Source organism: Eleutherodactylus coqui, chromosome 1 (genome assembly GCF_035609145.1).
Source record: "Eleutherodactylus coqui strain aEleCoq1 chromosome 1, aEleCoq1.hap1, whole genome shotgun sequence".
NCBI lineage: Eukaryota > Metazoa > Chordata > Amphibia > Anura > Eleutherodactylidae > Eleutherodactylus > Eleutherodactylus coqui.
This window is the reverse complement of record NC_089837.1, coordinates 327,443,818-327,466,069: the sequence shown is the minus strand read 5'-3', so window position 1 is coordinate 327,466,069 and position 22,252 is coordinate 327,443,818. Positions and strand designations below refer to the sequence as shown.

Genomic DNA, 22,252 nt, shown 5'->3' with positions numbered 1-22,252 from the left:
GGTTGGTGGAAACTTAGGTGGGTGATCTAACTGTTGGAAGCCGTCAGTGGTAGTAGTGAGGTGTGTTAGGCCATGCAGGGTGCGATTTGAGCTCCATCTTGGTTCCAGGGAGCTGGAAATAGGTCGACCTTGCAGTCTGTCCCTGGGTGCCATAGGGGCAGGTTGGTGACTGTTGGACCCGTAAAGCCCGTACACGTGATACCGTCCCTCATAGATTATCATGTCTGTCTCCTGCCAGTTCTTCTCTTGCTGAAACTCTAAAGTTTAAACTAATACAGGCACAACACCCCATAATGTTAAACAGAAGTTCACACTTTCACTTTTATCCATGTAGGTTCTGCACATTTCTGTCAGGGTTCATTATACAAAGCAGTTTTATCATGGGGGTTTTGCCATGATCTGTGACAAAACTGCAATATGCATCAAAACTTTAGTTGGCCATTGGTGACCCAGAAGGACCAAACGGCCACAAACCCTCAATAGTACCTATAATTTGCCACCGAAAAGTCCAAAGCTTGATGGGCAAATATCTGTAGGGGAGTGAGATCATAAAACATTGCAAGTTATCTTTTCATTTTCCTACAAAATGACTGTGTCTCCTCGGCTTATATTAGTTTGTTCACTAGCTGTTACTACGTGTGAAAATGCCAATATTTTTGCATTTATTTTACTTTTTTAATATGAATCCATTAGAGCAATCAGGCTGTTTGGTTGTAGTGAGTTTTAAATGGAAACATTTTTTTTATTACCGTATATACCGGTGTATAAGGCGACGGGGCGTATAAGACGACCCCCCAACTGTCACCTTATACGCCGGGAATACAGCAGAGCAAAAAAAAATAAAAATCATTACTCACCTCCCCCGGCGTTCTGCGGCGCTGCTGCAGGATGTCGCTCCCTCCTGGTCCCCGGCAGAGCATTGCTTTCTGGACGCAGGGCTTGAAATCCCCTCCTCCAGAAAACACACGTGCCTTCAGCCAATCACAGCCATTCAATTATGTAATTGAATGGCTGTGATTGGCTAACGGCGTGTGTTAGCCAATCACAGTATTAGCTTTCTGGAGGCGGGGATTTCAAGCCCTGCGTCCAGAAAGCAATTGTCTGCCGGGGACCAGGAGGGAGCGACAGCCTGCAGCAGCGCCGCAGAACACCGGGGGAGGTGAGTAATGATTTTTTTTTTTGACACTTTCTTTTTTTTTGTATTACCGGCGTATAAGACGACCCCCGACTTCAGAGCAGATTTTTCGGGGTTCAAAAGTCGTCTTATACGCCAGTATATACGGTAAATGCTCTTTATTAAAGTTTTCAATTTTTTAACGACTTAACCAACTCTATCCCCTCTACGTCCCGCAGGACCGCTATGACTGAAGTAAGTAAAGTGTGATTGTTCTCAGTGAGAGAAACCAAGTAATCTTGTAGATATGACACCTTTTAATAACCAACCCAACCTTTTTTTCGTTTTGAAGTAAGTAAAGTATACTCAAAGTGGCCTCCTGCTAGGAATGGACACACATGGATGAATCTTAGCAGAAGGTGGCTACTTCGAGTACGCTTTCCTTACTTCAGTAATCGCAGCTGTTGAAGTCAATGGCTCCATGTACAGTTCATGTGCAGCCTGTTGCATACATACAGAATATATGCCTGTGTGAATGAGCTGTGAAAGTATGAGGCCAGTTATACACCGGCTACAAAATTGCACAATTTTGTAGCGATGCAACATTGCTACAAGATGCATGTATGTGAGGCCCATGGTTTCCAATGGGTTCTTTCAGGCTACAAAACATCTCTCATGTGAAAGAACCCTTTGGCAACCATGGGCCTCACATACATGCATCTTGTAGCAATGTTGCATGGCCACAAAATTGTGCAATTTTGTAGAACGTGGGAAACTGGCCTTAGGCCTCTTTCACACGGGCTACAAAGTCTCACTACAGAACGCATGTATGTGAGGCCCATGGTTTCCAATGGGTTCTTTCACATGAGATATTTTGTAGCCTGAAAGAACCATTAGCAATTTCCATTGGAAACCATGAGCTTTAGGCCGCATCTACATGGGCGATTTTGTCGCAATGCGACAGTCCTACAAATCACATGTATGTAGAGCCCATGCTTTCCTATGGGTTCTTCGACACGAGCGGTTTTGTAATCTGCGACATTGCGAGGCTACAAAACCGCGGCATGCTCTATACAGCCGCGATTTGTAGCCCATGTCCCCCTATGGAGCCTTCCTCTCTGTTGCATCGCATGAAAACGTGGTGTTCGTATGATGAGATGCAACAATGACAGTAGGAGATCCTACTGTCAAAGCCCTAAACCAAGCCCTAGCTGCAGAAAAAAACCACATGCATCACCTAGGAGGCGCTGTAAGCCCAGCCGTGTCTTCAGCTCCTCTTGTGGCCGGGGATTGAAAGAGGCCTCATGCGTATATTTTGTGCGCAGTCATAAATCGCCCAATGACATTAACTCTTTCCAATCCACTGTCTGACGTCTGAAGACATTATGATTTAAGGCTGTACAGCTGCGATGTTGGAAGACATCCGGCGGTGTTCTCTTACTGTACATTGCCAGCCTCTCAGCTGTTGGAGCCTATCCAACGTCTCACCTCATGCAGTACTGGCTTTAGCCAGCGTAGAGCGCTGTTGTATAACGGCAGAAAAAGAGTAAGCCCCCTAGGAAAACCAGAATACTAATTGGATTGGAAAGGGTTAATGGTGTGTGTGAAAAACGCAGTACATACACAACTGCAGACATAATATTGTGTTTTATGTAGGTGGTGACATCATCAGCCGCTTGTCTGCGTTTGTACTCCACAAACACACAGTGAGGGCGCCTTCACGTTTGCGAGAAAATCGCCTGTTTTTTGAGCGATGTGAGAATGAAAACGCACAATTATGAAACCAAAGATTTTCAGTGGTTTCATTCTTGTTTGCGATGTTTGCACTCATGCGATGTGGAGTGAAAAATAAACTAATCGCAGCACGTCCTATCTTTTAGCGTTTTTGTTGTATTTTTTATCTGCCATATCCCCTATGGAGCCTCCTTTTTATTGCATAGCAAACTTGCGATTTTCGCGCGATGCGATTTTAACATGCGAACGTGCTATCGACGTCCGTGCGATAAAAACGTGATAAGATCACAGGCGGCAGCGATGTGCGGTCACTCTCAGGAAGAAGCGTCGCTAACAATCAAGAATGGCAGGAGCAAAATCGCGATTGGCGGTGTGAGAGCCCTACAACACAGCAAACGTGACCACAGACGCACTCCGCTCTGTGTGCGCTGCATGTAGCCTGCACTAACGGCTGGGTCAGAACAGTGCAAACAGGAGTAGTCACAAGACAACCGAGTAACCACCGCAGTCCTGTCTGACGCCGCAGCAGCGCCCCCGGCCGCACACAGCCTGCTCTGCACTGTGTACCATGCGTGTAAACACGTGCACTGCCCCGCAGATATCTTCTCGCGAGACTACCGCATGTAAACACAAGCCCGTGCAGCGCGCTGGGGCCGGGTAGTCCTCCCAACAGTGACGGAAGCAGCGCGGCCCCTCCGACCCCCCAGCCGCCGGCAGTGTACAGGCAGCATGGGGACCACGGGCAAGTCATACGTCATCAGAGCGGCGGGCACGCCCCTTGGTCTCTGATTGGCTCGCAGTTTGTGATGGACTCCGGCGCTGGAGGGCGAGCTGAGCGCTGATTGGTCGGTCACCGCGGTTCCGCTTTCCTTGTTGCTGTATTTGTGTGTGCTGCCGCCGGACTGACTGCAGCGAAGGAAGCGGCCGACGAGCGGTGAGCGGTATGTGCGCTGCGGGCCTGTTTACACTGCTGTCCTGCTTCATGTGGTCGCCAGCAGTTACTGCATGCTGACCTGTAAGGCCCAGCAGTCCTTGGAGCTGGCGGCTCACCTCTGCCTGTGTGGTGTGAGGGTGGCAGGCGGTGCCCATGTATGTGCCCGCCGAGAAGTTGCTGGGGTGACAGGAGTCACTATGGGGTGGTGATACTGTGTTGAAGGTCCCATACTGAGCCACTATCGCTGTCCGTACGGCTGTTGCCGGTTCTGTTACGCTGACCGATGGTGTTCCGTAGTTGTACCTCTTTGGGGAGAGGAGGCGCTATTCCCAGCAATTAATTGCCCCGTGTACCGGTACCTTCCAATTAGTGGGGGCTGACTGATAGGGCGCCTGCACATGAGCGGAAATTCCGTGGCGGGATTTCCCGCGGAATTTCCGCCGCTGAAAGCCTGCATAGGATTGCGTTAACAAACAATGCTCTATTTCCGCCAGCTGCCCGGCAAGCCGGCACATCAAACAGCTGCAGCCGTGGCCGCAGGTGAGTATGCGCTGGTCCCTTCAGGCGCTTGGGTCCCGCAGCGAGAATCCTCGCCGCCGGATCCGACCCACCCGTCTGCAGGCGGCCTCATGGGGAGACGTTCAGTGTTTTAGTAATGGTTATTTGGGCAAATAAAACGTTTTCGCACTGGTAAAACCTAAAGGGTGTGTTGACCTCACCGGGTCCGCCGGCGCCCAGTGCACCGCTGCTCTCCACCTCCTGCTGCAGGGATACCATGACCCCAGGATACATGACTGCAGTAGCCAATCAGCAGCTCACTTCAGCCGCGCTCCCCTGCAGGTTCGTTTGCCTTCTAGATGGAAAACCACAACAGCAGCTTCCGAAAATGGCTTAAATGGGTTTTGTCATTTAAAAAAAAAAAAATAAAAATCAATACTTACCTATTCCTCCCCGTAGCCTTCTCCCCACATCTTCTCCTCGCTGATCCTCTCCTGACGCCTCCAGTCCCTGGGGTCACCTCGCCACAAGCCGGACGGATCATCTTCTTCCATATATACAGCAGTTTTCTTCCGGCAGGTAAGTGTAAGCTAGTGGCGTGGTGTTCACTGCCAAGCGGGAAGCACCGGATGATTGCCGAGACTGCGCTTGTGTGCTGTCTCGCAGCGTTAGTATAGGAATTCTCCCAACGAGTCAGCGCGCATGTCTCTGCATTAGGCTGCCTGTCCACGGGATCTCGGCCGCGGGAGCAGGAGCCGGCAGATGGATCTCCGCTGTCAGCCTATCTGACAGACTGACCGCGAAGAATTGCGGCAAATCGCAGCATGCCACGTATTGCCGCCTGCGAGCGGAGAATCGCAATGCTTCTCTGCTCATGGACAGGGGGGGGGGACGCTCTCCATAGCAATGCTATGGAGAGCTTTCACTGCGCTCCCTGCGGCTGGATTATCGTCGCGGGGAACGCAATGAAAACCCGCCCGTGGACAGACAGCCTTAGCCCAACATAGCATCCAGCGCTTCCTGCTAGGCAGTGAACGCTGCATGAATAGCGATGTAGCCTACACTGACCTGCCGGAAGGAGACTGCAGTTAATGGACGCTTCATCGCCGGAAGACAAAGAATCAGACGGCTTGCGGTGAGGTGACCCAGGGGACTGCAGGAGCCCGGAGAAGGTCAGCGAGGAGAAGATGTGGTATGACAGAACCCCTTAACTACCGCCCATACGTCCTTTGATGGTAGCTGCATCTCCCATGCCAAGGGGAGCGGGAGCTCAGCTGTCAGGATGACAGCCTGGCATCTGCTTTAACGGCAGGGACTTAAGAAATCAAGGATTTCTGCTGTTTAAGACCCTACCACAGAAACTGCTTAGAGGGGGACATAGATATTCCTAGCACAATTGCTGCTGATGATTGCACAGCTCCTGTCGTACAGCTAAAATAGAGGAGATCACAGCTCATTCTCCTGAGACGCAGAAATCTCACACAAATATGATCCTTTTTTTTTCCCCTCCCACATCACGGTGTGCTGGAAAAAGTTGTGACATGCCCTATCCTTGGGTGTTCCTTCAGATTAGGGCTAGCAAAAGCATTGAGTGCCATGCAATGTGAGGTTTCCCATTGAAAGCAATGGGGAACACTTGGCGATCCTCCTGTGTCGGCTGTCAGCCGTGCTGAAGGTTCACTATTTCCCTGAAGTAATGTGAGGTATTTGTGACTCAAAATCGGCTCACATCCGTGGGGAAATTACATCAGTGGGGGGTGAAACAGTAAGTATGCTAGCAATAAGAAGCCCGTGTAATAGTGCCTTGGTAACACTTGTACTGCTCACTGGCCAAATTCCAGCCTATTTAAGCTGTTTGTTAATAAGTTATAGGTTCCTAAACCTGGGGACAATTTTGTTGCGACAGCTTTTAGCAGCCACTCTGGGCCTTATCAGCCACCAAACCAGTGCTTAGGGAGCCCTGCCTGTAACACTCTCAAATTCTACACAACAAGTAAACCAAGTTTCAGTGAGTTAGCTAGCTTAGATCAAGAACAGTGGCAGCACAAACTTGGGTCCCTTGTGAGCTCAGCCTTAAGGTACCTTCACAAGGGCCGTGAATGCTGCGGACATTCCGCAACGGAGTACCTGCAATTTCATTAAAAATACTCAGTGGCCAAAACTGCAGCATTTTAGGTGTGGATTTGCTGGCGTTTTTAATTGTGGATCAGCTGTGGAATTTAACCCTTGAGCTGCCTTCACGCAGACAGTAAATGCTACAGAATGTCTGCTGGCGAAGTTGCAGTGGAATCTCTGCCACGTTTACAGTACAGGCCATGTGGAGAAGATTTCAGTAATATTCATATAGTGCGAAAGCTTCCTACTACAAATCCGCAACTTTTAAAATTTATTTCTGCTGCAGAATGATGTTTTGGAATTCAACCCTTAAAATAGAAGGGTTAAATTCCACAGCTGATTCACAATTAAAAACTCAGCTAAATCCGCACCCAAGTAAAGTGGATTTGACTACTGCAGATTTACAGCAGAATACCCACAGTGTTTATGGCCCACATGGTGGAGTACTGTTGTATCTTGTCTCCACCGAAAGAGAGAAGGTGTAGCCAGTTTGACAGCCAGGTGACACCCACAGGTTGTGATTGGCTGCTGGAGTCTGTAACTGTAAGCAATGGGCGATGTCCTGGGAACCGCGCTTCTGACAGAGACGCCGGAGCTGTGAGTCTTCCTTGTATGCCACTGCTCTCACTTTCCCCGCTAGGCAACCCATCTGCATCCACAGTTACTGTCCTCGTAGCATCGCTACCTCTGGTCCTCGTGCAGCGGCACTGACGCTGTGGCCGTGTCAGCATGACTGCATGCAGGGATTGTGTGGGACAGAAGCCATGGCATGCTGTCACATATGACAGTGAGAGCTGCTGCAGCTTCGGCTCAGTCGGTTGTGCTGCGGTGGCAGATTATGGTGCTACATGCTGAAGCTGCCTCTGTCTCTTCCGCCGGCTGGTAGTCCTGTAACCCAGACCGTAACCCTAATTCTAACCCTAACCCTTAAGCCATGGTAAAACCACACCCTAGCCAATCAGCAGGTTGGGGCGTGAACTAGGAGGATACTGTCATTCACTAGGTCCCCACCCATCCTTCTGGTGGAGACTAAATACAACAGTACCGTATGGAGGTACCCTTGTATTTCATGGGTTGAATTCTGCAGCATCATTTCTTAGTATAAGTAGACATGCCGCGTATTTAGAATCTGTAAACTTTTTCTGAAAATGCTCCAGCTTTGTCGCAGAAAATTTCCACACAATGTGAGACAATGAAGCCTCCTCAACATGGCTTGTACTATGAATGCTGTGGAATTACCCCTGCGATTCCGATATTGGAAATTCCACAGTGTTTACTGCCTGTGTGAAGGCAGCTTAAAAGTTATTTGTAATAATGGTGACACATAGATTTGTGTCGGAGCTCTATACACAGTATGAGATTTTTTTATTTTAAGACGGTTTCCAAAGGTGCTTCATTATTAATTGTAGATGCATTGGAGCAATACATAAAAATTGGTTGCAGAGGTGTACTTGGCATGCTCACTGTTCCTACACTAAGGGCTCCTTTCCACTGGCGAGGTAATCACACATTTTCAGTGCGATGTGAGAGTGCGAGCTCTCGCAGGAAAGTCCCACACGTTGTTCTATGACAACCTTTCCAGTAGTGATGTTTAAAGGTAAGCTGCGATGCGAGGATTAAAAATCGCAGCAGGAGGATTGTTTCAGCGTTTTGCATTTTTCTATCACCCATACAGTGCAATGGCAAAACTGATTCTCGCATCGCAAAAGCTTGCGATTTTGCTGCGATGCGATTTTAACATTGCGATTTTCTCGCAGAGATATCGCTATTGCCAGTGCAAAGGAGCCCTAAGTCTAGGTTTTCTTTGGGAAGAATGAGCAGGCGATGGTCTTTGTGTTCTAGCAGTTATATCAAGCCAAAAGTTTCTCTTTTAAACCTCTTAACTAGTGTCACTCGTCATGATTGGCCTGGCGATAAAATTGGAAATTTTTTGCAAAACTTGGATTGGGTTATCTCGACCCAATTTCTTTGCAAAAATGGGCTTTTATTTATGAAATTATTATTTTCTGGCATGGAGAAGTAGCTGGGTAGGTGTGTGTTTTTCTATGAATGTGGCTCAGTTGTTAGCAATGTTGCTTTTTAGTACTGGGATCCTAGGTTCAAATCCTACCAAGGAGAACATCTGCATGGACTTTAGAAAATTCCACCCAGATGTTGCCCATGGTCAGATTTGAACCTACAACTCCAGCACTGCCAGGACTCAGAACTAATCCCTGAGCCACCACACTTGTCTGCTCTGTTGCAGAGGAGGGGGAACAATAACCAGAACAAAAACAAAAAATGTACAAAGCTCATTCACTTGTTGCCTTTGGTCAGATTTGAACCTATATCTCCAGCACTGCAAAGCAGCAGTGCTAACTACTGAGCCATTACACTTGCCAGGTCTGCTACAGAGGAGAAGAGTAAATACAAAGGAAACATAAAAACCACATCCAGATGTTGCCATTGGTCAGATTGTAAACCTCGATGGCCGCCTGCAGACGTCCGGGTCGGATCCCGCTGCAAGAATTCTCGCACAGGCGCAGAGCGGAGCTGGCCCGTCACTACTTACATTTCTGTGCGGGCCTTTGTGAGACCTGCACAGAAATAGAACATACCGCGATTTGTTTTCCACGTGTGTTTTCACGTGGAAAAGTCGCGGCTGTGTGCATAGGATTGCGTTTTGTAATGCAATCCTATGCAGGCGAGCACGGGCGGAAATTCTGCGGAATTTCCGCCCCTGTGTGCAGGGGGCCGATCTCGGGCACTGCAGGACGGCAGTACTAACAACTGAGCCACCACACCTAGGAAGGAATAATAAAGATAAAGAGAACATAAACCCCACCCAAGGCGGCAGTTCTCACAACTTAGCCACTATGCTTGGTCTTCCTTCTCTGAAGAAGAAGACAGAGAAACACAAAACGTACAAAGTCCATGCAGATGTTGCTCTTGAAATGATTTGAACTCAGGACCCCAACACTGCAACGTAACTGTGCTAATGACTGAGCCACCATGCTTGTTTTTCCTTCTTCTTTCTCATCCAGTAGAGAAAGAGAAGAAAAGGATGGGGAAGAGAAAGCGAAATCTACTCCTATCCTCCCTCTTCTTTCTTTCCTCATCCTCCCTTTGTGAGGCTTGCGCAGAAATAGGACACGCCGCGATTTGTTTACTGCGCAAGTTTTACGTGGTCAAATCGCGTCTGTCTGCATAGGATTGCATAAACTAATGCAATCTTATGGCTGCAGGCACGGGCGGAAGTTCTGCGGGAAAATGTGCGGCGGAATTTCCACCCATGTGCATCAACCCTGAGATGTAACTTCATGCCGAATTTTGTAGCAAAACGACAACTCCTTCTAGATTCTTGGCTTTTAAAAAAAAATTTTTTTTTTTTCATTTTGTTTTCCTTTTTCTGCAGTGTGTATTTTTGTTGCTAAATTTAAGCTAAAATAGGTTCAGGCCAATAGCAGTCAGTCTTTGGCTTCTATAAAGCTCAGGCCTGCCAACACTTTATAAATATCATGTTGAGTATTTGGCCTGGATATCCGTCACCTGCTTTTAGATTTCTGTACTGGATTCGCTTGCAGATCTCCACACTTCATAGCATTGTTGAATGTTTTTTTTCCAGAGTAGTGTTTTCTATGACCACGTTGTTATTGCTGATATTGTGCTTTATTATTTGATGGTGAGTCTGGTTAGACATCAGGTGGTATAAAGTGTCACTCGAGGTACGCGTAGAATCTAAATTGTAACATGTTTATGATTTCATGAAAAATGGTGTGTTTTACTGATCTCTGCGAAGATGTTGTCCATTACATTGGCCAGATAGGCTGATGGCTCATATGCATTCACTTTCAGTTCCTGAGGTAGGTCCATGAATGGAAGGATAGCTGCTGAATTGTTGATTCTTGACTCCAGACTAAAAAAAAAAATCCTAGGAGATAAATAAAAATATTTCTCAACAAATCTAAATACATATCTAATGTAATGTACCATGCCCCCAAACCCCTATCGTGGTATAATCAAAACAACAGTGTCCCCGCTTGTGGTACAATAATCCCAATCATAAGAGCCGTGTCTTTTTGCAGCCAAGTGACGTGTGCTAAGAAAAAAAAACCGCAGTGAGTGCAAGGGTTAACTGCATTATCTGAAGCAAAACTAACCTAGGAAGCTAACCCGTACTTCGGGACACTTGTGGCTGTTTCCTGACCATTTTGCTGGGTATTACAGAACCTGCGGAGGTGGCAGCCTTACACTGTTTCTGTAATTCCCATTGATGTAAATGGGAGTTACGGAAATAGCATACCACAGTATACTACGCTGTTTGCATAACAGCCGGTGAGGTGATGGGGGAAATACTCGCAAGTCCCATGACATGTTGAGATGGGACAACCCATTTAATGTCAATTCTGTAGTCACAAGGATGGATAAATGAGCTCCAAAACAGACACTAATCTCCTTGCTCCGTTGTATAACTTGGGGTAAGGATTACTTTACTCCCATCACAGCTGGCTTTTTAGGTGGAAATAAGCACTTTCTGTATAGTACAACTTACTTTAGGACTACAACTGTCATAAGAGATGGGAAGGATTAAGTGGCACAAAATATTATTCGTAATTTCATATTACAGTATTTAGAATCATAGAGTTGGAAGGGACCTCCAGGGTCATCGGGTCCAACCCCCTGCTCAGTGCAGGATTCATTAAATCATCCCAGACAGATATCTGTCCAGCCTCTGTTTGAACACTTCCATTGAAGAAGAACTTGCCACCTCCCCTGGTAACCTGTTCCACTCTTTCATCGCACTTGCTGTCAAAATTGTTTTTTCTGCTTCTAATATCTAATCTGTGCCCTTCAGATATTTGTAGACCGCTATTAAGTCTCCTCTCTGCCTTCTGCAAGCTGAACATTCTCAGATCCCTTAACCGTTCCTCATAGGACATGATTTGCAGACAGCTCGCCATCCTGGTAACTCTTCTCTGAACTTGTTCTAGTTTGTTGAGGTCTGACCAAGGAAGAGTAGTGGGGGATAATTACTTCTTGTGATCTAGAGTATACTATAGTTCACTTAATACATCCCAGAAGTGTATTGCCTTTTTTGTTGCAGCATCACACTGTTGACTTATGTTCAGTCAGTGATCTCTTAGTCTTTCACATGTGTTGCTGCTTAGCCCAATTTCTCCCATTCTATATGCGCTTTTTTTTCACTTTTCTTGCCCAGATGTAGGACTTTGCAATTCTCTTTGCTAAATACCATTCTGTTAGTCGCTGCCCACTTTCCAAGATTGTCTAGGTCTTTTTGAATGCTCTCTCTTCTCTAATGTTAGGCATCCCTCCTAGCTTTGTGTCCTCGGCAAATTTGAAAAGTTCCCCTCAATTCCCTGATCTAGATAATTTATATAAATGTTCAACAACACTGGGCCTAAGACAGAGCCTTGTGGTACCCCATTTGATACACTCTTCCACTTGGTTGTGCAGCCATTTATGACCACTCTTTGAGTACGATCACTCAGCCAGTTGTGAATCCACCTAACAGTTGCCTTGTCAATCCCATATTTGGTAATTTTTTTCAATAAGTATAGTATGAGATACTTTGTCAAATGATTTGCTGAAGCCAAGATATACTATATCTACCACATTTCCCTGATCAACCCAGTTGGTGATTCTGTCATAGAAGGAAATTACATTCGTCTGGCATTACTTGTTTCTTACAAACCCATGCTGGCTTTGGTTAATTACTCCATTTTCATCCAAGCACTTGCATACATGCTGTATTTGTTCAAAGGTCTTTGCTGGTATAGAAGTCAGGCTCACAGGTCTGTAGTTTCCTTATCTTCCTTTTTTGAAGATGGGGACAACATTTGCCCTTCTCTAATGTTCCGGGACTTCTTCTGTTCTCCAAGAATTTTCAAAGATTATGGCGAGTGGTTCAGCAATTACCTCTGCTGCTTCCTTTAGTATCCTAGTTTGTAATTCTTCTGCACCTTGAGACTTGAAGTCACTTAAAATAACTAAGTGTCAATCTCCAAATCTATGATGTGCCTACATAAGAAATTCGGGGGACTCTCAGTACCTTGCTTTACAAAATATTACAAAGCTGCTAGATTAGCCCAAATACCCCCAATATACGCAGGCCCCCAAGCCCCACTGTGGATCACTATAGAAGAAAACAAATTCACACCACTCACTTGGTCGACACTTTTATGGACAAAAACTTAAAAACCAACTCGCCGTTCTCCTTCTACTCCATCTTGCTCTGGAGACAAACTAGATTTAAGTTAAATCCGATCCCCACCCCGTCACCACTGACACCCCTACTTCATAACCCTGACTTCCACCTGGCCTAATAGAGTCCCAATTCACGTGGTGCAAAGCAAACAACTTGACATCACTCTATGACTTCTTGATACGTGGTAAACTCATGTCGATGTCTGCATTTATCAATCGACATAGCCCCCCCCACCTCAAGAGTGGTGGAGAAAATTACAAGTTTTCCACTATTGGTCCTCAATGCTACCCCCATCGATAAAGATTGAACTAAGTCGCATGGAAGCCATGTGCAAATTCTGCCCAACACACCCAGGCATTCTCTCCCACTTTTACGCTATGCTAAACGGTGCAATGGTAGACACTAAACTACCATACATGTTACGGTGGGAATCTGACTTTAACACTTCCCTAACATTAAGCCGCTGGCACCACTGCTGCGAGACATTAAGCAGGAACAGCTGGCAAGTCTCATTAACCGAAACCTCATTGAAGGTGTTACACAGGGCATATATGATACCGGAGAGACTAAATGCCATCTATCCAGAAGTCTCCAAACAATGTTTCAGAGGTTGTAGCAATACAGGTACACACAGCCATATATGGTGGACATGCCCAGTAGCACAAGCCTTCTGGAGAAAGATATCCCACCTCATATCCTCGGTAACGAGAACAAGCTTTGGATTAGATCCATTCATATTCCTACTAGGAAATAAACCCACTGGGATACGCAATCCAACCTTTAAGCTACTCCAGCACATCACCATGGCAGCTCGAATCGTAATAGCTCAACAATGGCGGAAGCCCACAATACCCTTCGACAACTGTATAACCCGCATCAATAGAATCTTTGTGAACGAAAAACGTATCGCCATTCGCCAAGATACAATTACCCAATTTGAAAAGGTATGGAACCCCTGGATAGAGTATATTAACACCCCAACCTGCTTAGCCATACGAGAACATAAGTGGAAGGCAGAACTATGATGTCCAAATCATCACAATTAAAAACCTAACCCACACCACAGTAATTAGATTAGATAGGACAAAGAAAACATCGAAATCTGTTTTATTTCATATTTCACATTTCTTACCCTCATCATTCACCCCTCCCAAAAAAATCTTTTGTGAGACTTATAATAACTAAAAACAACCCTACCACACGCAAAATCGGTTTATACCCTGTTGTGTTATGTTCCATTAAGTTATTTTGTTATGATGCTAATAAAAAGCTAGAAATTACGATAACTCTGTTCTACAACTAAATGTTTGAAACTTATCCCCCTGCGCGGGGCAATTGCGGCAGAGTGTTGCCACCCTTACACTTCTATTCCAATAAAAACCGTTGAAACTAAGTGTCCACTCACCATCTCTTTGATTGTAGATGGGCTGGATTATTTTCTCTCTTCAATAGCACAGTGAAGATCAGTTGATGTTTCAGATACAAAATAGGAATTAAAAATGTCGTTATTCTCAACATTTTTGACCAATTCATAATTTTCACTATTTTATCCTGTAAACACCCTAAAGCTTCTTTTGATTTTTCTTTGGCATTTGACATGCCCCCAAAGTCCTTCACTTTTTTATCCTTTTATTGCTTTTGCCCTGTTTTGCAAGCCTCAATTATTAGCTTTAGCTGTTCTGATATTTACTCTGCAGATTATTTTTTTCCTCTAGATATTTCCCCCTCTTTCCATTTCATAGACATTTTATTTTTTTAACATGTGTGTAAGTTCTGTTTTCATCCATCCTGGTCTCTTTAAATGCTTCCCATTCTTCCTTCTTTTAGGGATTGTTAATGATTGTGCTTTGAGAATCTAATTAGCAAAATTTCCCAACCTTTTTGGACATTTCTGTCCTTAAGAACATCCAGCCATTGGATTCTTCCTATCCGCTTTCTGAGTTCATTAAACCTGCCTTTCTGAAATCCAACGTTAAGGTCTGAGTTTTCTCAGGTGTTCCTCCCTTTTTTTATCCAAAATTCAAGGATAGCTTGATCACTGCCCCCTAAGGTCCCAGCCACCCTTACTTCCTCAACCATTCCCTCCTTGTTGGTAAGAATTAGGCCCAAGGTAGCAGTGTGAGCCCTGTACATTTGTATAGGCTGCGTATGAAACGCTGTCCTTACACAATACATTGCATGTGTGCAGCATTTTCATATGCAACCCAGCTCTGAAAAGTGCAGGGGAATTAAAAAAGTCTGTGCATGTCCATGTAACTCCTTCCCCGAGAAGTTGCAACTTTGCTGCAAAACTTGACACACAGTTACATCTCAGGCAGATGTCTAAGTGTTTAAAGTTGTGGCATGGTTAGATGAATGATTTTCCCACTTGAGGCCCTAACAGTGGTTCTACCTGTAACGTAGTGTTTGTGGATCCACTGTCGTCCTGAGTGGAACCACCCGGCAGAATAGACAGCTGACACAGAAGCCAGGCCTGTGCAGAGATCACAGATACAAAAAATAGCAAGACAAATAGAACCCAGCAGCAAAACACACAGCGAGCTGGGAATAGACAAAGACACAGTATAAACTAGTTAAGGATACACAAAGTAGGAGGGTAGAAGTCTCCGAGCTCAAGAACTTGCCTGGAAGAGGCCTCCGCCTTGCAAGGTCTCCCTGGACCTCTCCTGAAACCGCAGGTCTATTGCGATCTAGTTCATGTCCACGTCCGTGTATAATGCGTGCATTGCACGTCCGTGTGGTACGCGGTGGAGTCAATGGGCTTTTATTGATCGATGCACATGTGTGTAGACATATCGATACATACAAGAGACAGATCGCAGCATGCTCTGTTCCTCTGCGTACCATCTAGCTAAATGCAACAGTCTAGCTATTGCAAGTTTTTCGTGCCCGTCTAGTGCCAAGTCATACATGTAGCCCAAGATACACACGAATGGCGTGTGGTCTATAGCTACACCAAACACTGTGCCAACCAAATCGCATACTTCTGTCCAGTATCAGTGCAATTTTGGGCACGCCACATCATGTGGATTAAGTCCCCCGTGTGGGTCTTACAGCGTGCACATACAGGCGAATTTCTCACTCCGATTCTGTGTAAAAAGGCCAGCGTGCGGTACACCCTGTGTATCAGGTGTAACTGAGATAATCTATGTGACTCGCTCAGGGATAGTCTGGGCGTCATCTGTAGGATCTCCTCCCAGTGCGGCGACTCTATAGGCCCAACATCTGCCTCCCACTTTACTTTAGTCGAGATTGGGTTTCGTGCATTCTCCACATCTTGGATGTATGAGTATAGCCTCGAGATTTTCCCTACAGTGGTGACGGCTGAACCTATGATATCCGCTACTGTATATATGTTGACACTGTTACTTCCGACAAGTGTGTTTCTGCTCGGAGAGCATGTCTAAGCTCCCCCCCCCCCCCTTCCAACAACTGAGAGATTCTCCAAATACCTTTTATTCTTCCACTCCTGAAAGCCTTGTAGTTTGTTAATTTCCGATAAGCATGGGTTACACCATATTGGGGTAAACTGCGTACAGCTGTCTATTCCCGCCATACTCCTGGCTTTCCACCATATCTTATGCATGAGCAGCAATGTTCGAAGGGCCTGGCCATTTTTTCTTAAAGGTGTGTCTCTAAAAGGCTTCAAAAAGATGTGATCCCGCAAAGCGTCCCCTTAGCATCCAAAAACTAGCCTCCCACGTCTCCTCCGTCTCCCACCCCCGAAATGTTGTAGCTGTGATGCAATAAAGTATGAGATAGGGTTAGGTAGAGCTAAACCTCCCTTCTCCTTAGGGTTACATAATGTCTCTAGTTTAATACGGGCTCCTTTTCCACACCGTATAAGTTCCCTGAACATAACACTAACTTAATAGAAGAATCGTTGCCTTATCCAGTGGGTTGAGTTGTGCATCAGGTAGAGGAGCTGCGGCATCCACACCATTTTATTTAGATTCACCCTCCCTATGACAGATAAGGGAAGCTTGCGCCAGATTTGAAGTTTTTGTTTCCATTTAACGAGCAGGGGTTCCAGGTTTATTCTCCCATAGTCCGCTACGTTTCTGGTAACATTCACCCCTAGGTATATAAATATCTCAGTGCACTGCATAGGTATCTCTTCGTTAGCTATATGTAGTTCCGGCACATCTAGCGGCAACACCATTGATTTGGACCAAGCTTGCATTTCTGGCAGGTGAAGTTTGTCTTTTCCTGTTAGGTCTGTAAACATATAGCATATGTTGCTAGCTCACCAAACAACTACTCTCCTCTTCCATGTTGCACATAGTCAGTTGATGTCCACTTCCAAACTTTTAATAGTCAAGAATTCTCCTAATTCTATTAAACCTATAACTTTTCACTAAGGGTTAAGTGCAGGGGCATTTTGCTTGTGTGGTAACCTGGGGGTTTCTCGCACATCGGAATCGCCATCTATGCCATCCAAGATGGTTGGCACCACTGCAATTGATACTCGGGACTATGGGACGACTTGAAGTTCTGGCTTATGCCAGTTTTATTTCAAACACACATCACACACTGGAATATAGTGCAATTTCAGACATTTCTGCAGTAAAATCTGCAGTACATCAGCATCAAAAAACGCACCATTGGTGGGGATTACATACTTATCCGCAGCTGATTACAACCTGCACATACTCCCCTCGCCTCCTAATACTGCACGCTGCCAGCCCCAAGAGCACAGCACACGCTATTAGCCAGTAACCGCTATTGAGCGCAGCCGCTAGTCAGGTGATGTGGAAGTGGTATCACCTGACTGACAGCAGCTCGCGGTTGCTGGGTGACTGTGCGCTGTTGGGGCTGGCAGCGTTCAGTATTAGGGGTGAGAAGAGCTGCAGGCTGGAGTCGGTTGCAGATATGGTGCAGAATTAGCAGTTTTTGATGTGGAAATGCTGCAGATTTTGCCATGGAAAATCGGCAGCATTTGCCTTCACTTGTGAACATACCCTTAGGCTGCCTGTCCACGGGCGATGATCCACCGGCGAATCATGCTGTGTGAAGCTTTCCATAATGTTGCTATGGAAAGCATAGCGCCAGCATCCACAAGCGGAGAATCATAGCAATTCTCGGTTGTGGGATTTAAATTGTGGCATGCCACGATTCTCCACCGTGAGCCTATCTATCAGATAGGCTCACCTCGGAGAGCTGGCAGCTCTCCCCATTCGTCCCCCACAGAGCAATATCGCTAGCGATATTCCGCCTCGGCCATGGACAGGGGGCCTTACGCAAGTTAAGAGCGTTATCAACTGGAGGCTTTTCCATCTCTCCCATTGACCGTAATTAGTGCAGTAGGGAACATGATCAACTGCCGCTTCATTTAAAGCTTTTCTCGTTATGGATGTTCTAATTATGTACAGTATATACACCAGTTATGAAGTCATCTGTTCTTGCCCAAGTTATAGTAAATGTGTCCATAGAAATTAATAGTCAATGCACAGATGTGGTGGGAATTTATTGAGCTTTTGCTTCTTGTACACAGCAGCCAAACTGAACAAGCGCCTACAACCACTTTTTTTTTTATTTCATGGATCTGAACAAGCACGGCTGCAGTGTAAAGCATCAGGAAATGCAGGGCAACACTATTAGCTTTAGATTTCATACTACCTCAGATTCAGCTAGAAAGCCCCCAAGCAATCCTATCATGTAAGCTTCATATAAGAGTACTCTGCTCTGTTATTTCAGGTCCGATACTTAGGGCCGAAGCATAAATTTGTTGCCTGTGGAAGGTAATTTAAGGGGGACAATATCCTCATAGCACATAAGTGTAATTGATGAAATATCTCATTACTAATCGTAGGCCTTTTTTTTAAATGTAAGTTAATATTCATGTACTGCAATGAATCAACCAACTTTTCAGGCCTGACTACATGGCCTCATACTTCCCAACCGTATCATTAGTTGCTGCATTGCTGAACTGTAATGAGAACAATAGAAGCGGAGTTCAGTGTTTTATAATCCTGTTGTGATATATAATATATTATTAAAGGAACACTAACTTTTCAGACAACGTGTGCTCCTCTAACAGCCTGTGTCTGTTTTCAGTCAGTATATACTTTCATTAACCCCTTAACGCTACAGAATGTACATTTACATCCTGGAGGTTTGGGATTTGTATGGAGGTGGCTAGGGGGTCTATGCTGCTCCATAATACGCGGTGCTGGCTGTTTCTTACAGCCGACAACTGCCCGCAAAAACTCTGATAAGCATGCTGATCGGAGCTGCTAACCCTTTAAATGCCACCATGAATTCTGACAGCAGCATTTAAATGCCTGTGGCATGACTTGATAGACTGCCTGTTAGATCGTGGTATAATGTAATGCTATGGCATTACATTAAACTGCAGGAGCGATCAAACTATCACAATTTCTTGTCCTCCATGGGGACTTAAAAAAAATGAAAAAAGGAAAAAATTAGTTTCAAAAAGTTTTATTAATTTATGTAAAAATATAAAAGGTAATAAATTAAAAAGAAACTTTTGACATACTTGTAAAAATCTAAAAAAACTGCGTCCATAAAAGTGAAATCTACCAAAGTAATGCATTATTTACCCCACAAGGTGAATGTCATCTGTTTTTTTTTTTCTGTCACCCCCTGTCTTCAAGCTAAAAGCATTCAAAAAGTCGTTTGCACTCCAAAATGGTAAAAATAGAAACTACAGGACATTGTGTAAAAACACAAACCCTCGCGCAAATATGTTGATGGAAAAATTAAAAACTTATGGATGTCAGAAAATGGCAGCAAAAAATAATTAATAAATAAAATCGTACCGACCCATAGGATAAAGTTATCAAGTCATTCTTGCTGCAATGTGTACACCATAGAAACAAGACACCCCCCCCCTTTCCCCTCCGAAAGATATGTAAATTTTGTTGTTTTTCCATTTCACCCCACTTAGAATTTTTTTTTTAAGTACATTACACTGCAAAATACAACTCGTCCCACAAGCCCTCAGACATCTACACGGATGGATCAATTAAAGTTATGATTTTTTTTTTTAAAGTGGGGAGGGAAAAAAAAAATGGGTGTGGGGGGGGAGAGGGAGGGGAAGTGTTTTTGAAGTGCAGCCCCTCTATAACAGCTAAGTAGATATCTAAAAGTCCTAGTTGCTAGAGAAACTGAGTGCCCAACAGACAGTGGATTGCAGAGATGCTGGAAGGGAGACCCCTAGTGGAAGGCACATAAAACTTGATTTACAGTGGTTAAAACAGAAAATGCTGGACAGCTGTCAGTGAGGGTGCGCACGACTCTGTCATAAGACCGATGCATGCAGTCAGTGCCTGCCGTCTCCACCCCCCCCCCCCCCCCCCCATACACTGATGTGAACAAGCACTAAGCTGCATGAAGTTAGTGTCTGTTTGCTACTTAGAAATTGAAATTTGTTCCAATAAGGACTCCTGTCCACGGGTGTATGTGTAAACCACTGCTGGTGTCCCTGCAGCATGTTACCATTTTGTAGGCACCGGCTCGGTTGGGAGAGGCCGGGGATGGCTGCGTTTCGCACTCCGCATGCCTGCGTCTCACACGCGCACACATATGCAGTGGGACTTTATTTTTTTTTTTTACTTCCTCGCTCTCTGTTTTAAAGTGGGATTACATATAGAAACGCTTTCCATACCCAATGTATTAGACAGCATATCATATGCAGCATATACAGATGTATAGGGCTCTGTGTGGTATGCAGAGAGATAGAGCATGCTGCCATCTATTTCTCGTGCGTATCGATACACAGGGTCCACACGCCGGTGTACGTGGAGCAATAAAAGTCCATTCACTGCATATCACACGTCCGTGCAGCGTACACGTAATACGCAGTGAAAGCACGGTTGTGGACATGAGTCATTACAGTAACACTTTGAAACGGTTTAACTTATATTAGAACAAACCGCCATCACCCGCCGACTGTGGAGCAGGCATGGCTCCCAACATCTCTCCACACACCACCTCTAAAGTGTACCCCCCTGTTGTCATGGTCAGGCTTCTGGAAAGGAGCATGGACCAAATGTGTTGTTGCTTTTGCACCTCTCATTGGGGTATAGCCCTTGTATAGGGAACCTCCGGACCACGTTCCCAAAGTAGCCTCTAATAGCAACTGCTGACGGTATTCCCAACACGTGGTGCAAGAATCGATAACCAATTATGGAAATACAAATCTGAGATACCAATCCAGAGTCGGAGTCAGGGATCCGTTCGAGTCAAATCCAAAATGGCTATCGGCACACGCCATCCCTAATGAACAGGAAGGTAGGGAACCTTTTTTTTCTCAGGCGAGGTGTGCCCCCTCTGATCCTGTTATATAGTTGGTGCTGACTGTCCATCGGCTTGGCACCAACCAGCTGATAAGTGCCTGTCCCTTTAGGGATGCCACTCAGTGCGTGGCACAGCATTGGGGAGGTAAGGAGAGGGACGTTGGCTACACAGCACCCGGGTAGTTACAAAGATAGACCTCTTGTGCAGTGCGGATAAGAAGGTCCAGTGTCTGTGCTGGGCGCCCTCCATGACAGAAATGAGCAATAAGCTCCTGAGAAAGCGTGCGGTGCCAGACATCGCCCTACATGCATGTCTCTCAATAACTGCTTCAAGTGAATGGCGTTAGGATAACAGTCAAGATGGTAGACAGATGCTAGATTATCCCTGCAAAAGCATAAGGTGGTATTGTGGGAAGCAAACAGTGTTATGGCCCATTTACACGTAACGATTGTCGCGGAAAATTCGTTCAAATGAACGAAAATACAGTCAAACCTCTAGTTTCATGATCTTCTAGTTTTGCCAGTTTCGCTGAATTTTTCAAGCCAGAATTTTGCTGGCTGACTGTGATTGGCTGAGAGGGCTGTAACTCAGCCGATTCAGCCAATCAGAGCAATCTCTTGCTGGGAGGCGGGAAATTCAATCCCCGTCACTAACAATAGCTGCTTTGCTGGGTTGACAAGCACCTGGCAGCCGTCCAGAAGCTCCGAAAGCAGCGGTGGGGACCCAGACGGCACCTGAAAGGTGAGTATTGATGCCACCTGTAGTCCTATGTAACAGCATAGATAACAGTGATAACTATTAGGACAGATAATGATGTCACCTGCAGTCCTATGTAACATATGTAACACCACTGATAACACAGTGATAACGCTGAGGACAGATAATAATGTCACCCGCAGTCCTATGTAACAGCACATATAACACAGTAATAACTTAGGACAGATAATGCAGTAGATGTGACCTGCAGTCCTATGTAACACCACAGATAACACACAGCTCTACATTAGGCTGCTTTTTCTGGTATTAAAAACCATATTTATTCTCTATTAAATGTGGTTTAGTGTGTTTTTTGGAATGTCTAGAACAAATTAATGGGATTTATATTGATTCCTATGGAAATAAATACCTCGAGTTTCATTGGTTTCAAGTTTGACTGCTTGCTTTCAGACGCATTACCAAGGAAACTAGAGGTTTGACTGTATGTGATAATGATTACATCTAAAGGCAAACCCATTATGCACTTCTTCTTTGTCGCTGAGTTTCAACCAGCATAAATGTCGTCACTGGTTCGCTCGCTTCTCGCTGTGTCTAATCGCTCCCCGCCCAGTGTTTCACATAGAATGTGAAGCCCTGAGTGAGAAGTGAGCGATACTCGGCAGCGATCTACCTG

The 22,252-nt window shown here is 45.4% G+C and overlaps 1 protein-coding gene across 3 annotated transcripts in view; it reads left to right on the top strand.

Annotated features, from left to right (window-relative positions):
- Positions 1 to 3,684: 3,684 nt before the first annotated feature.
- BCAS3 (BCAS3 microtubule associated cell migration factor) overlaps positions 3,685 to 22,252 on the top strand; it is a 1,118,574-nt gene continuing 1,100,006 nt past the window's right edge. For 2 of the 3 annotated variants that reach the window (XM_066575105.1, XM_066575107.1), the window contains exon 1: positions 3,685 to 3,789. The gene's annotated coding sequence lies outside the window, so the exon portion shown is untranslated. The remainder of the gene's footprint in view (positions 3,790 to 22,252) is intronic. The other variant, XM_066575106.1, reaches the window with a different exon arrangement.